This window comes from Arvicola amphibius, chromosome 3, assembly GCF_903992535.2.
Source record: "Arvicola amphibius chromosome 3, mArvAmp1.2, whole genome shotgun sequence".
Lineage (NCBI taxonomy): Eukaryota > Metazoa > Chordata > Mammalia > Rodentia > Cricetidae > Arvicola > Arvicola amphibius.
In genome coordinates this window covers 92,932,370-92,949,447 of record NC_052049.1, presented here as the reverse complement: position 1 = coordinate 92,949,447, position 17,078 = coordinate 92,932,370, and the positions used below count along the sequence as shown (strand labels likewise).

Here is a 17,078-nt window from a genome sequence, read left to right as displayed (position 1 = left end):
AGATTCAAAGAGAAAGTAGTCACTGAGTCAGCTTATCACTGGAGCACAAGGTACTTGTGATAACTTACAAAGAGGGAAGGTTTGTTTTGACTTTCCGGGGTCAGGCTATGTTGACTCTATTGTGTTTGGGTCACATTGGCATATGCGATGGGAGCTTGTTTCTGAGAAATTTGCTCACTTCATAGTACCAAGAAGCAAAAATAGAGAGTGAGCAAGGATAGAAGGTGCTAGTGTCCGCTTGCTCAGCTGATTATCTCAGGCATTTGTTACAATAAATAATAATTCTATAAACATTTCTTAGAAATTAGAAGAGGAATTACTTCCTGTCCATTTTATGAGCCTGTAATTACAGATATTAAACTACACTGTGCTGGCTTCCTGTCACTATGACAAAATGTTCTTGTAAAGTAACAGGGGGAAAGATTTATTTGGACTAATAGTTTCAGAGTTTTCAGTCCATGGTTATTTAGCTCTGTGGCTTTGAGCCTGTGGTAGCGTATATAGCACACCATGGCGAGAGCACGTGATACTAGAAGCCTATGTGCCTCATGGTATCTCAAAAGCAGAGAGAGAAACAGAGACAGAGAGAAACAAACAGAAATAGACATATAAAGAGTGGTAGACAGAGACAAAGAGAGACAGAAAGACAGATTTCTAAATCCGGTTCAAGACCATAGCGGTATGAACTAACTTCATTTCTCTTGGCTCTACTTCCCAATAGGAGCCCCTCTCTCCCAATAGGGTAGGCTATGGAGCAACCCTCTAACAAGCAGGCCTTTGGAGGATGTATATTCGCAAACCAAACTACAGCTCATGCCAATATTTTCATGAACATAGAGGAAAAGCACAGAAGCAAAAAAAAATGATTTAAGAAGTTTTTCTCTATGAATAAATAGTTTATTTTAGGAAAGAATTCAGAACTCATTTAACATTAATCAATTAATGTATTTCATCATATTAGTAAGGAAGTGGAGGAAAAATGATGTTCTATTTATAATATCTGAAAATTTTAATATCTAGTTATGTTTTTAAATTCTTAGGCAACTGTTAATAGAGGAAAATTTATTTGCTGATAGAGAAGTGGTGAATAGTTGATATTTAATGTAAAAAGACTAAACACTTTATTTTTTCCAACATAATATTTTAAGTTTTTATTTGAGAATATCACATAATGCACCTCAAATACACTCATTTACTAGTCCTCCCAGGTCTGCCCCTCACCCTTGTGACTCTTCCTAAACACTTTGTTTCTAAAATTGCAAACATGGCAAGGTTATCTATTCCTCTCGTTCTTACACAAAGGTCTAACCAGTGTGATATGGCAAGAAAAAGAAAAGAGAAGCAGACCAGAAAGATGAAACAAACCCTCTTTTTAAAACAAATTCTGTAAACCTATGTGTTTCTGTGTGTCATGCTCCAGGTGTGTGCACATGTCTGCAGAGGCTGGAAGAGAACATCGAATTCCCTAGAATTGGAGTGATGGTCCATTTGGGTCATGTGATAAGAGTCCTGGCAATCAAGCTTAAGTCCTTGGCAAAACAGCAGGTGCTGTTAAAGCTGGACCATTTCTCCAGGCCCTCAATCTTTCTTCCTGGTCGACATGACTACTTAGAAAATATCACAATTTTTTTTTTAAAAAAAAAAACTGTTCTAGCGCTAAAAACTTGCAATGTCAATATACGAGATTAGTTTTATTTCCATGTACTACCAAAAAGATACTTATTATTGAAATTTTACAGCTGTGTTAAATAGTCCCACCAAACGGCCTATTAAGAATAAATATAGTCACAGCATCTGGATGCTAAAAACTGCACATCCTGATAATAAAAGACTCAACTGGGCTACAGTAATCTAAGTTTGTAGTTCCTGATAGGAGGATGGGGTGAAGGTAGAGGCAGTAGGATTAGCAAAGTTCAAGGCCATTTTCTACTGTATCATGAGTTTGAGGCCAGCTGTGACTTCATAAGAACTTGTCTCAGAATGAGAATAATAATTAATCATAATAGTGATAATTCTCAAAGAAAGCCTAAATCAAAAGAGAAGCATATATCATTCACAGACGAGGTAGTGGTAAGATGTCTTTACTAGTCTGTATAGTCAGTGAAATTTAGTGGAGACAGGGAAATTTCAACAGCTTGAGCCAAGGTGAATCATAGGGTTAAAATCTAAAGCTATGAAGCTTCAGGAGCAAACATATGAGGAAAGTTATTATATTATACTGTTAGCTAAAAAGATCCTAATATTTGACCCCCATTCTGATGTATACATGAGAAATTCATAAATTGGAATTAATCAGAAGTTGTGAATCTTCCCAACAAAATTAATACCAAAAGAATGCAAAGACAAACCAGGCTACTACAGAAACACTTTTAGAATATGCAGATGCCAAAAGACTTGCAGCCAGAACATATAAAATACTCTAAAATATAGCAAAATGGAAAGAGCAATATTCTAAAGAATGTCATAAATTTAGACAGTTTCTCCAACCACCAGGTATGTGAACATAGAGATAGCAAACAGGCACATGAAAAGACAGTTAACTGTGTTAATCATTAGGACAATAGAGTTCAAAGCCACCTTATTCATAATCCAAATTATGAGTGCTAATTTTGAAATGAAAGTATAACACTATAAAATGTTAACAAGAACTCAGAGCTTCAGTATTTCGGAAAAGAGTTCATCAGTATACTATAGGCCCCAACACGCTTCTCCTATGTGACCCAGGAATCTCACTTTAAGGTAAGGAATGCAGCAGCTTGTCTGTAATTCACTAAAACTGGATACAACTGAGATGCACTTTAACTAGCGAATGAACAATGAATAGGGAATCCAGCCAAAGAACAAAACAAATTGTTCATGTATGCAACACACGGCAAACTCATTATGCTTTATATAAAAGGTTCCAATGTTGTATGCATCAAACCCATTAAAGTGAAACCTTGGGAAAGGTAAAATACAGGAGGAAGCGCTGGTCAGTGGGTGACAGGAGTTCAGAGAGCGAGGACACAGATACAACAGTATACAGGGCAGTAAGAACAGTGGGGATGCTTGACACTTTTGTGTGGATTTGCAAAAATTGTTTGAACCCCAAATTGAGTGAAGATCATTATATGTAATTTTAAAATTTTTTAGTTCATGTCATATGTATTGATGTAAGTAATTACAGCTAGAAGGCTGAGACTGGAGGATTTTGAGTTTGAGGCCAGCCTGGGCTACATAGTGAGTTACAGGCCAGCATGGGGTTACAGAGTGACACCCTTTATCAAGAAGATCTAAAAGCAGAGGTAGTGGGATGGAGTGGGGGACATGCCATACTAAAACATGGTTTCTTTATAATAGTTCTCATTCATAGGGCTTTAAGCTGACTGTCTGATTCATAACAAACCTATGGAATAGGTACATCTATTTCCCAAATTACAATGAAGTAACCTGGGGTTCAGAGAAGACAGAAACATGTTTTGTCATTTAATTAGCAAGGGACAGAGCATCAAGTGTCTTCTGGCTACACAGTCTCTGTGCCATGATGAGGGATTCAAACAGCAGCACAAACACTACACATGTACATACCCACAAACACACACTGTAAAAATGACTGTAAATTCAGATTCCTAAATGAGACTTTGCAACTAACAACAATATATAAACGTGCAAATAGAAAATTGTACTGTTTTTCATCATTATTTTATTAAATATATATAAAGTGCCATGAGTTTGTAGACCCATGTCTCCTTGGCCAGAAAATGACAATCATGTTGTAGCAAGTGCCATTCTAAACTGCAGCTAGTTAAGTGTCAGGGACCGAAGGCCCCAGCATAGAAAACTATTTTCCCTCACTGACCGGTGAGGGACCCTTGCACTGGAAAATGGAAAGGGCATAGAGCATATTCTGAATATGGCCACGCTGTGTGATGATGTCAGAGCAGCCCTAGAGAGGAAACAGCTGTGGGATCAATAAACACATTCTAAGAGAGTCAGAATTTCCCAAAACTGCTTCATATTTTTCATAGTTTGCTTTCTTCTGTTGTGATTAACATCAAAACCAAAAGCAACTTGAGGAAGAAAGGGTTTATTTTAGCTTATACTTCCAGACCCATCATCTGTAGAATCAAGGCCAGAACAGAAGCAGAGACCACAGAGACACCTACTTACTGACTTGTTCTCCACAGCATGCTTGGCTTCCTTTTCTCTAGCCGTCCAAGGTAGCACTGCGTACAGTAGGCTGGACCCTCCCACATCCATCTTTAAAGAAAATGTCCCCACAGACATGTGCATGGGTCAATCTGATGTAGGTAATCCCTTAATTGAGGGTCCCTCTTCCCAGATGTTTTTAGTTTCTGTGAAGCTGACAAAAGCTATCTAGCATAATATATTGCCTTTAGGCCTAACAGAGAGTTCTTCTGCTGAGGGCAAGGTTTTCACGTGATTGTGATAGCATTCGGCATACACTAGCCATGGGTTTATCCAATACGTATTCTGGGCTGATGCTCCATTGTAACACTCTAGGAATGGTCAGCCAGGCCATGAGGTATCAATGCTCTAGGGGTAGCCAGGACCCCTAGAGAAACAAGTAGTTCTTAAAGAAGGGTATCGAGAAGACTGCTTTCCTACCAGGTAGGACCATGGCTTTCAGCTTGAGCAAGAATGCTGTTAGTCCACTGTGGCCTCCTGTCGCAGCAGGAAGCCAGTGGAGTCTCACCCTGCACCTCACCACTTCCTCCCTCAGAGGATTTCCCCACTCTGCTCCAGAAGCTCTGAGACTCTCTTACAGAATTAAAATCGGGGCGAGGAGCTAAGCCAAGCCAAACAAGCTCTGTGAAGCATCTGCTTCTGCCTCAAGCGTGCTAAAACAAAAGTCTTGCCTTGTAAAATGCTTACCAGTGTCTTAGTGAATTGGTGTCCTGTCAAAAATGATTTAGCACAATGTTCTTTGTGCACATCTCTGCTAGTTTCACGACTGTATACTGCCTAATTAGCTGCAACAGAATTTGTTTTAGAGAATAAGCAAAATAATAACTGTCCCTCCTCCCACACGTCCCTCCTCCTCCTCTTCTCCCTTCCCCCCCTTCCTCTCCTTATCGCCCTCCTCCTCCCCGTCCCCATTCTTTTCTCTCTACTCCTCTTCTTCTCTATACTGTACAAGAATATCTTGGATAAAATAAACCTAGAAAACAAATAGAAACTTGTCAGCGATCATCTTAACTGGTCATAGAATTCGTGGAATGAAAAACTATGAAAAGTGACATTTTAAAGATGTAAATAATACATACTTACTGAATTACCTCAGTTGTGGATGTTAAATGAAAATGCAGTGCATGGATCTGAATGAAAAAGGACTTTGCTTACATTGGGCACAGAGCTCCTGCCTGCTGTACACTAGGGGGAGCCATTCAATGGGATTCTGTAAAAAGCCTCCCCTGAAGCACATACAGAAACGCGGCAGTAGAAAAGGCTGCGGAATTAGACGACTTAGAATCTTAACAGGGAATGGTTACCTCAAGAAATAAGCTAGACCAAACCATCAACACACATTTCCACTGTCGATTAAGCCAAACGTGAGTCCAGGGATGGGATTTAATTTATCAGAAGCAATGAACATTGTAGGCAGGTGGGATGACGCCCAAGCAACTTTGAGGTGCTTGTCTGTGCTGAATTCGGATCAGACAATCAAGTTATGAATGAAGAGGAAGTAAGGAAATCAAGGCTGGCGGTGGGATAAGCGCCACCTCTCCAAGAAGCCAGAGCCACCTGTACACAGCGAGGTTCCAGGAAAAGCCAGAGTCCTTGAGCCTGTTTCTAGAGACCAGCAGCCATAGGGTGCATCCATAATGCATGACTCGGGTGGAAAGAAGATGCTTCTGGACGCCATCTGGAGAAGGCGACAAGGGCTGGCAGAAGTTTTGTGGGATACCTTAACCTCCTCTGCTTCCCAAGGCTCAGAACCATCTGGTTAATTCTGCAGTGGGTGGATGAATTGACTCTAGAGTGATCCTGGAAGTCGCTTTCTTGCAGCCTGAAGCACAGAGAATGACTTCGAGTTTCCAGGCTTAAAACAACACCAAGCATTTATTACCTTTTGGGGAGTTGGCCATACTCAGCCGGGAGGGTTTGGTCCTTTTCTCGATGACCGTCTGGAGCTAGGATTCTCTTGGGAACCTTTCCATTTGTAAGACCCTGAGCCCAATCTGGGACGACCTACACATCTGGGGCTGGTACACTCAGGGTGCTCAGCACCTCTCGGTACCACAGCGGGGCCTCTCCCTGCGGACCTTCTAACATATAGCGACCTGGGTCCCAAAGTGCTTGTTTCAAGTGGAATCGTCAATTCTGTTGGGACTAGCCGCTCTTGGTTATCTGCTTCCTGGTCACCCTGCAAGTTCTAGCATGCATTGCTGTGGACAGGGAGGAATGTTGCCTGGGATCTAGGAGAGGCACTAAAACCTCAGAATCAAAGGCCGTGTATGTTGCTTGGAAACTTCAATGGACCTCAGTTTCTTCCTGTGTTAAATGCAAGGAATAACTTCTGGTAGGGCTCTGTTGGGGACTGGAAATAGCTGGGCTGAGGCAGATGGGCCTGCCTGGTGAACACTGGCACACTGCCCAAACAGAAGAAAAAGAAAGACTCTCAGATAACATTATGCTTGACTGTTTTGAACTTAAAAACCACTGTTTTTTCAAGCACAGTGCTCTACTGAATAACCACCCAAGTCATAAAAATATTACTTCCCCTTCTAGAGTAACAATAAAGTCATTTTGAATGAGACAGAAAGAGAATGAGACAGAAAGATTACCAGTTAGTAGTTTTGACCTTACCCTTGATCAAAATGAAGCGTTTAAACTTATTGTCAAATCTCAGAGGCGGGCAGGCACTGACCATCACCCGAGTCTTTACACGAGAAGCTGGTTAAGAGCTGTAGTCATTTGTCTTGGGCGTCGTTACTGAAGACCGTTGTATTTGTAAGACAGGTCAATTTTTTCCATGGTCATTTGAATGGTCTTGCAATTCATTTCATTAATCCTTGGTTTAGAAACCCTAAATGACAACAATGATGTGAGCCCACTTAGAAAATGCAGGGTGCTCAAGTTCTTGAGTGTTTGGGATGTGGCTGGACTTGGGGAAGGGCCTAGAACCAAAGATGAGCATTTTCTGATTCACACACTATATCCTCCCCCTGCTCCTTCCCTCCGTCCCCACTCTCTTCTCCCCTCACTGCGTGCTGCCCTTCCTTAGCTGATAAGCCTGCCCCACCACGCTCCTCTCCGTGCTCGCCCAGACGAAATGCTCACCCAGTGCAATGTATTGCCCATCAGTCACAGACTTAGGATTTGTGGTGGGGGCTGTCTTGCACAGTTTGTTCCTGTGCTAGACTTGAGGGTAGGACCAGGTTTTATTCATGTTTATGCTCAACATCAAGTCCATTGATCAGTCCCTAGAAAGCCCTGAAGTTACAAATCAGTTTCTTTTGTTGTTGTTTTGTTGGTTTCTTTTTCAACATATCTCCCAACTAACAAGGCTTTGAGACCCTCGAGCTAATTAGTACGCTAGGCAAGGTCTCAAGCCCATTGTGATCATTTGAACCTAAGCAAAGGATTCACATTGCAAACAAACTTATCCCACAAAATGTCTTTGTTTTAGTGACACACCCTCAAATGCACTCTCTGTAAGAATGGGCTGAGAGGAAAAGACGTATGGGAATATGGAAAATATTGAAGCTTTAGCATTTACCCACAGCTGTTATATAGATCCACTGTTTTTTTATCTAAATAAAGCTTGCACGGGTTGAACGCAAGAAGTGTATTGCTTAGTATCTCTGGACCATAGACACACAGGGGCTCCGCTAACCTACTCATTTGAAATGAAAAAGAAAGCAATTTGGGGGTAAATTTCTGGCAGAAAATTGAAGACAAGAGGAAATAAGCCGTGAGAATGGAGCAGTCGGAGTTCACCCTTCCCAGCGGGAATTGAAATCCATCTTGGCTTCCTTTTTATCAAGGCTTTGCTGTTTCTCCAAGTTGGACAGGAATGCAAGAAGAAGTGCCTGCTTTCTCCCCTCAGGGTAGCACCGAGTGACACCACCAAAGTCACAAACTACCTTGGCACTCAGAGGACCAAATGCCCTAAGAAGCACTCACAGGGCCTTGGAGAAACTCTGGTTTCTTCCCTTATGGTGGATCCTGTGATCTTTCAGAGGATGTTCTCCATCAGGGAGAACCGAAATCCTTGGCAGCAATAAATCTAGGCCTTTTGTCTTCAAGCCTGCTCCCCCCACCCAGAGATCCAGAAGCTTATCTCTGCAGGCATCCCAGCAACACCCCCATCCCCAGTTCCCACCCCCCACTTCTGCACCACAGGCCTTGACTTTACCACCAGCCACTTCTTTTTTCTTTTGTCTGTTTCCAGGAAGGCTCTAAGCCAGGAGACTGACTGCACTGCTGACATCTTGTTCTGTGCACATTCCAACTACTTTTCCAACTTGGTTATATAAATATCTCCCACTCAGGTTTATTTTCCAAGCCAGTGGGTTCCTAGCTATGGTGGTGTCACAACACACTGGGGTGTTGCATTGGGCTGTCAGCAGTGGGAAAAGTCATTTGTTACTAACAATAGTCTGTCAGTCTGCAAAGGGCTTACTTATAAATATATAAATTAAAGGGGAGTCAAGTTAATCCCCGTAAAATGCTACACTCCATTGCTCTGAACATACTGTGAAAGCCTATGATTGTAGCGATCGCCACGTTTTCGAAGAAGCAATTTTGAGTTTTCAAGGGGAACCGTGAAACACGGTGCCCGCCTTCTATGAATGCTCCATCTCAACAGCAAGTGTAGTGGTCTCAAGGGCACAGTCACAGAGACCTGTTTGAGTCTACCCTTGACTAGCTGTGTGACCTCAAATGAGTTACTCAGGGTCTCTGTGTTTCCTCTTGACACTACTGGGGATGGCAGCATGCCCCCTGTAGATTGCTGTGAGGATTACACACAGTCATGTATGCCAAGGACTGGCTTTCAAGTGTTACCATTTGGAACAGTGAGACTTTCTTCTTCTATTTGTCCTGCTGTCTGATCAGTTTGTCTGTCTTGGGGTGTGAAAAACAAATACATGTTTATTGTGTTTTGTCACACTGCACGTGAACAGGTGGACTTCCAAAGCCTGGGGTGCTTTTTTTTGGGGGGGGGGTGTGTTTTTGTTTTGGGGATGCTGAAAACCCCCACATCTCCTGACTGCCTCCTGAAATGAACTGTGCTCCTGACTGTGAGAAAAATGGCATTTGACACAGAGCTTTTATCCAAAGCACCTGAAGATTCTCTCCACTGTTGTGTTTTGCTTTATTTCTTCCTCCCCACCTGTCACTTGCAGCTCTTGTTGTTTCTGGCCTCTTGTGGGTCGGGGTGGAGAGTGAAGGGAGCTCAGGTGGACAGAGCTACAGCCCAGCTCGGGTGGAGGGAGCACTTTTTAACAAGCCTTATAAGCACCTAGCTCTGTGTGCTGATGGCTTGCCCCGTGTGCTGGGGACACTCCAGACGAGGCTCAGATGGAAAGGAGACAGTTGCCATGAAAGCCCCCCAAGATGTGTGAAAGAGAAGAGGGACCCAAAGGAGAACTAGTGCTGAGCCACGTGAAAGTCTCCTCCACGCTTCAACTCCATCTGAGAGGCAGCTCTTTGTTCTCACCCCAAAGCTGTAGGTCTCAGTCTGCCCATTTGGCAGTCACTTGAGGAACATCTCAAGGTCCTAGAGGGAGGGCTAGGTGTCTGTTGTTCTTAATGCATCTCAAGTAACTTTCACGGTCCAGAGCTTTGAGAATAGAATATAGGCACTGTCTTAGTTGTTTTGCCATTGCTGTGATAAAAAACCTTGATCAAGCAAATTAAGGAAGAATGGGTTTATTTTGGCTTATAGTTCTGGTAGGATACAACCTATCATGGTTGGAAAGAAATATAGCAGCAAGGGAAGGCATGGTGGCAGGAGGCTGGCTGGTCACATTGTAACCAAACTCTGGAAGCACAGGGTAAACAGGAGGTGGGGCTGGAAGCCCACCCCCAGTAACACACTTCCTCCAGCAAAGCTACCTTCCCAAGGAGTGCAACTGTCTGAGGATCAAGTGTTCAAATGTGAGTTCCTGGGGTATTTCACACTCAAACCACAAGTGTCTACAGAGATGCATTGGTACCCTTGTTACCCCCTTTCCTGCCTGTTTCGAGAAGGATCGGGCAACCTCCAATGTTCTTCCACCTCTGGAATATTATTGTTCACACATTCCTAAATATGAAAACAAAATCAGTTTCATGAATAGTGCCTGTTCTAGTTTTCCCTGTTTTGTTTCCTTGGCGATATTGTCAAGATCTAATTTCAGGACCTATCTTGATGACTCGAGAACTCATATAGGAATATTCACTGGCCACTACTTTCAAACAGGACTTCAAGAGAGATGATGAAAAAAAACTACATGAAAACTTCTCTCTATTGCTTTCCCCGTGGTTTTTAGAAAGACTGTGTGCATGGTTTTTGTCGTCGTTGTTATTGTTTTGTATTCTTCACAGGCATACGAACTGCTAAGAATTAGTTGAAGAAAAAATATTTGTACTCCAGAAATGAAAACAGAAGGGAAAAATACTTATTTGGAAGTGTGGCCTCCGACACTCGTCACTGATTTCTCTGCTTTAAATGAGACAGCTGCAAGCTGTGATCAGAAGCCACAGCATGTAGCACCCTGTATGGAGGCGCATAGCAAGATTCCACCTAGAACTCCTAGGGGCGGGGACTAATAATCTGTGTTATTATTTTAAGCACAACTCCTAAAGCTTTTCCTTGTTGTCATTAAGAAGGATAATATTAATAATAATTCATATTATTGTGAACAAATATAATTTATTATTACTATTATTATTTTATAGCAGATGCATGATCTTTAGCATGAAACTAATTTGAAAGACTGCTATCCAAATAGGTTATGGTGGATCTCCTATAGTAGGAGCAACCAGGTGAGGAAGCAGCCTGGGCTCAGCAGGAGGCATGGGGCCCCAGAGGGTCTTCTTTGAGGCACAATACCCAGCTGCGAAAAAGATTCCAAACAGCAGTGTTAACTCTGCTTTAGTGAGAGGCTCCTCTGCTAACTTGTTCCCTTCCTTCTCTCCATCCGTCTTGTCTCCTCGACCTGTGCTGTCCTTGTCAGGGTTCTCTGTCCTCCTTACGCCCCACTATAATCTTCCAATCATCGTACGCAGTCAGGGACTTTGAGAAGACACTCAGTTGGCAAACAGTCTCTGAAATAGTCAGATTCCAATGATGTTGTGATGAGGCTGACTTTTCAGACATTGCCTCTTGCTTGTAGGACATTTAGCACCACTGCCACCGCTTCCCTGTCAATCTTCTGCCGCTGGAGTGGGCTTCAGAGGAGTGTGTGGCTCTGCTCCGATTGTCTGAGCATTGTGGAGTATTTGTTTACCCATGTGTTGCATTGGTTCAATTATGTAAAGATGTCTTGCTATTTTATCTTGCCTGCCTAAGGCACCTGATGGGTCTAATAAAAAGCTGAATGGCCAATAGTGAGGGAGGAGGTATAGGCAGAACTTCCAGGCAGGGAGAGTAAGGAGGAGGAGGAATTTAGGCTGGAGGGAGGACGAAAAAGAGACACCAGGGAGACAGCAGGGGCCAGTCAGACAGACATGGGGAAGCAGGAAAGTAACCACATACAGAATGAAAGAATGGCAAAAAAGCCCCAAGGCAAATGCAGATGAATAGAAAAAGGTTAAATTAAGTTATAAGAGCTAGTGGGACAAGCCTAAGCTAAGGCTGAGTATTCATAATTAATAATAAGTCTCTTTGTCTTTATTTGGGAGCTGGTTGGTGGCCCAGAGAAAATTCCAGCTACCCCTGGGCTGCTCCCAAGGACTGGTCTCTGCTGTACTGGATACTCAAGTCGATCTTGCTTGTAGATCTAGCTCCCAGGAAGGAAACAATACTGCAGATTGAACTGTGAAGCTAATACTTAAAGGACTGAGCGTGCCCTGTAAGTAACTTCTTAGAGCCCTAGTTCTGTTTATTTCATCATGGGAAAGAGGGAAGGCAGCAAATGTGTGTCGCCTGTGTGAGGTTTGTGGCTACAATAAGCTGGAGAGGGAGCCACAGATCAGTCTGTATCCGCTCACCCACAAAACTCCTTTAGATCCGGCTGTGCATAAACTCTGCCGCACCAAGCAAGGCACAGCACTGGCAGGAATATCACCAGGCAGGACCACTGTGCTATCTGATCAAGAGACTCCAGAGGCTCAACTGATTTTCTCTGACGTTCACACTTTAAGCAAGTGTTAACTGAGTGGCGTTCGGAGTGAGAAGGGGCACTGGCCTGTATGTGCCATCCAGTTAACTGTGTTCATTGCTAGTCATGGCACCAGCACCCCCGCTCAGTCCTCAAGCCTGGGTGTGAGCCATAGGGTGCGCAGTTATAGGACCAAGGATGGAATCTGGGGCCACGTGCTCAGTGGAAGCTGCTTATTTTGTTGACTGTACTGTAATAACAAACTGCTTTCCTCTGTGCGATGGCTCATTTTAACTCACAGCAGTGGTAACAGGGTCTCCTTGCCTCTCCAGACTGCTCGAAGCTATGAAAAGTATTCCTTCCCAAGGCTGCTGGCAACCTGCTATGGTTTTCACTGCTCCACAAGCGAGGTCAAGGCTGGTGGAACACGGTGCCACTGAACTTTGCACTTGGCTCTTCTGAAGTAATATTGATTCCTCAGGGCACAAAGGTCCCAGGCCAGAGGCAGAAATCAGTGGGCAGAACTGATGCTAATGAGTTCTTTTCTGAAAAGATAGTTCTCTTCCCTCACCTGCTGTCTACTACAAAACCTAGGCAGCGGCAAAACGGAACTTCTTAGCAAGCAACGCCAAGTGTGCCCTCACTTAGCAGTGTGTGCTTTGGGTCATCAGGAGGTAGAAGTGAACCATCTCCTGCTGTCCCTTCAGGTTTAGTTAACGGACAGAAAAACAAGATTCCCAGCACAAGCTTAGGAGGACTGAATACCTGCCTACTAAGCCAAATTACTAAATCTCTAAACACCTTAGTTTTAAAATGTATCCTCAAGATCTTAAAAATAATGAGCAATTTGAAATGAATAGTGAATGAGCCTTCATCAGTCTGTGACCTACTTATCCAAAATCTGTGTCAGAGTTCTGCCAAGCCAGACCTGATTTGCTCATGCTACAAATATGTACTGTGTACTACTGATAAGCTTTTTATTACAGCAAATGTTGAGTCAATCAACTTAACATGTGAAAAAGCTCCTTTTGAGTTGTGGTTTGAGCGGTTGCAGTCCATGACTGGCTAGCTGTGTTGCTCTTGGCCTACGGTAGGGAGTACATTACAATGAAAAGAAACGATTGAGCAAAACCGCGCACTTCCGGTCCAAGAAGTAACTTACTTGCTAGGAATCAGGCTGTGGAAGGTTGGTGGGCAGTCAGAGAAGATTCAGATTCAGCTGCTGTTGAAGGCTTTGATGGATTACAGAAGGAAAGAAATGACAGGCGCCAATGAGCAGAATGCCCAGATTACGGATTGATCAAGTGTGAGGAGTAACAAGAAGGAAGAATGACTTCCTGACTGAGGGAATGGTAATTTACTGAGATAAGGAGAGTAGAGAAAACACAGGGTAAGATTTGGGTATTTGAGGTACCAGGAAAAATTCTAGTAGAAGTACTGAGTGGACCTGGGTGTATATGGGTCTGAGTGTCAGGGAGAGGAACTGGGGATACAGGTTTGCATCTGTGTACGAAGAATGAAATTGTTCATCTTCAATGTCAACTTGTATAGACTTAGAATCATCTAGGAGACCAAGATACATCTCTTTGTGTATGGTGAGGGTGTTTGCAGAAGGATTAACTGATGTGTTTTAGTATGAACCATTGGACTGGAGGCCTAATTGGTTCCTCTTTCTCCAAGTACCTAGCTACCATGATGCAAACAGCTGTCCTCTGCAGCACACTTCACTGCCAACATACGTATCTTATACAAAGTCAGACTATTGCCTGGGGGAAATGAAGTAAAAATAGAAGGGGCAGCTTCAGATTCTGGGGAATATTAATACTTGTAAACAAGAGGTACTTTCAAAGGAGAACAGGAAAAAAGCAGACATAGGGATCACAAACCTGAGAGGGTGGTTTGGAGAGACCACAGGAAGTGAGTGATCAGATGCCATAGAGGAGAGCACCATGGGAAGGGAGTGACCAGGTTCCAGGATCTGATAATGTGCAGGCTCCTACGGCCTTGGCAGAAGAAGGGCTGTAGAAGATCAGGTGCAAGTGCCAAGGTTCTGTGAGCCTGGGAGGAAAATGAGGACACAGAAACAGCAGGTATCAGGAGCTCTGCTGAGAGCATCTACGGATGAAGGAAGAAGAGGATGGCAGCCTTGGGATACTGGTTCTAAGGAAGGTTCTGTTTAAGGTAAGAGACATCTGGCCTTGCTTGAAACTGTTGAAAGCACTCAGGAGAATCATGAGTGAACCAAACATCTAGTTGCTAGAGTGAGACACCAAGATAGCTGGATGCTGTAGGCCACAAGTTGGCTATGTAGAGGAGGGCTCCTCCTTTTATCAAAGGGAAGGAAACCGAGGGTGACTCCAAGGAAAGGTAAGACAGCTACTTCTACAAGTGTCCAGTGGCTCTATGGAGAAGCCATCTTCTAGCAATATGTGTTGGTGACATGTGCAGGTATCAAACATTAGTGGACATTCTCTACATGTGCAGTAGAGAATGGGGTCAGAAGAAAGTAAAAGACAGTTATTAGAGTATGGTTGGCAAGAGATCTAAGAATCCACAGGGTTCCTACCATCTAAGCTGTGGCATTTCCCTAGCATTCCTTAGCAGCATGGCTGCAGATCTCAGAGCTGTACAGTGAAACTTTGCCATGTGGGAGAGATGGAACCAAGCAAGGAAGGAAGGTAAGATTCTGCCCGTATTGCAGTGGTGGACCTGCCATTGACTCAAAATAACAGACAATGGGAAGCACTAGATGGGATAACTTGGATTGAATGAAAGGTCAAGGCAGATTGGGGTGGTTGAAATGTTCATGATAACATTGTAAAACTGGGCGGATGAGATGATGATAAAGGACTCTCATTGGTTAATAAAGAAACTGCCTTGGCTTTTTGATAGGCCAGGATTTAGGTGGGTGGAGTAGACAGAACAGGATGCTGGGAGTGAGGCAGATGCCTAGGGCAGTCGCCATGCCTCTCCTCTCCAAGACGGACGTATGCAGGTTAAAATCTCTCCTGGTAAGCCACCCCTCGTGGTGCTACACAGATTACTAAATATGTGTTAATCAAAATGTGGGAGATAGCCAGTAAGAGGCTAGAGCTAATGGGCCAAGCAGTGTTTAAATGAATACAGTTTGTGTGTTGTTATTTCGGGTGTAAAGCTAGCCATGCAGGAGCCGGGCAGGACGAAAAGCAGGCCTTCCTGCAGCTCCTCACTACAAGATGGATTAGGGATGCAGGTCTCTGGAAAAGCAAACGGAAGGAACTGCTTCTCAGGAAGTGTGAGGATGGGGTAGGGTGTGGCAATGAGTGCTGAGTGGATAGCAGAAGGGCAAAGACTGTAGCTGAGGGTTCACAGAGGTGCCATGTGTGAGTCCGCCATAGGATTTTGGGGGAGATCGTAGACAAGAGCTTAGTGTGTTGGGTCAGACTGGATCTTGGAGAGAATGATGCAAAGCCGAGTGAAGGACACACAGGGGCACAGCGGTGTGGAGCTTCCAGGCCCTTCTCCCGCTAGCGTTTTCTACTGGTGTGACAAAACAGCTGAGATGATTGGAAAGAAAAGGACTGGCCAGGGGGTGGAGGCGCACACCTGTAATCCCAACTCTCTGTAGGCAGAGGCAGGAGGATCTCTGTAAGTTCAAGACCAGCCTCATCTATAAAGAGAGTTTTGTGACAGCCAGGGCTAGACAGAGAAACCTTGTCTGGGGGAAAAAAAAGACAAGAGAACTTTCTTTGAGCTCATAATCTCAGCCTGTGGGCATCGGGCTCAGTTCCTTAAAGGTGGGGTGAATCAGAAGATCATGGAAGAAGCACACAGGGAAAGGACCAGCCCACCTTGTGGCTGTCAGGAAGCAGAGGAAGGATCAGGGGTCCCCTGTTCCCTTCCATAGTCATTTGGAGGAACCTTTGGCTTACTGATGAAAAAGAATGCTTAAAAGAGCCACACTAGCTCAGAGCTGAGAAATAAATGGTTATTTATTTAGGGGTAGACTCACAAATCAGAATTCTCTGCTGGAACAGATCAGAAACCAGTTTCTGCAGCCAGAAAAGAGACTGGACACATGCTCTACATCGGAATAAATAGTATAAGAGGTCATGTCCCAGTGGGCAGGTAACTACTGGCTGTAGAACTTCCTACAGCATATTTTCCCTTCAATTATCTATTTTCTATAGCCAGCCCCAACCTCCTAAAGAGTTTCCTTCCTCCCAATAGTGTCCCTAGCAGGGACTATGCCTTTAACAGGCAAGCTTTATAGGGCATTTCAGGTCCAAATTAAAACATTGCATGCCTGGCCCTAAAAGCCTCATGTCCATCTCACGATGCAAGTCAGCCAAGACGGCTCAAAATCCAACCCAAAGTCTCCTGAGATGTAAGGCCAACTCTCAGCTGTGAACAACTGTAACTCTTTAAAAATAAGTTACATATTCCCAACATACAACATAGACTCCTGTCACAGAGAGGAAGAGTAGAATACCAATAACACAGGACCAAAACCCAACAGGGGAACATCAGACTCTGTAGTGCCCTGTCTAGCAACCAGGCCAAAGACATTGTGTATGTTGGGTGTGCTCTTGTATACAAAGAGACCAGAGGAGGATGCCAAGTTTCCCCTTTTATGCATCTCCCCTTTATTCCTTCTGATATAAATTAGCAAAGAAAAACCCCTCTTAAACAATAGTGCACAAAAGGGAAGCCAACCAGAACAGAAAACCTCATCAGCTTATACAGTTTCATACCCCCAAGTTAAAATTTTGAGCATTTAAACTTGTTTCAAAAAGACAGATCCCAAGGTTTCGTTATCTGGATTAATGGGGAGATTAATCACGT

The 17,078-nt window shown here is 43.7% G+C and overlaps 1 protein-coding gene across 1 annotated transcript in view; it reads left to right on the top strand.

The window, feature by feature from the left end:
* The first annotated feature begins 13,314 nt into the window (after positions 1–13,314).
* The window catches only part of Dpy19l1 (dpy-19 like C-mannosyltransferase 1), a 110,308-nt gene continuing 106,544 nt past the window's right edge, over positions 13,315–17,078 (top strand). The window contains exon 1 of the mRNA XM_038322933.2: positions 13,315–14,435. The gene's annotated coding sequence lies outside the window, so the exon portion shown is untranslated. The remainder of the gene's footprint in view (positions 14,436–17,078) is intronic.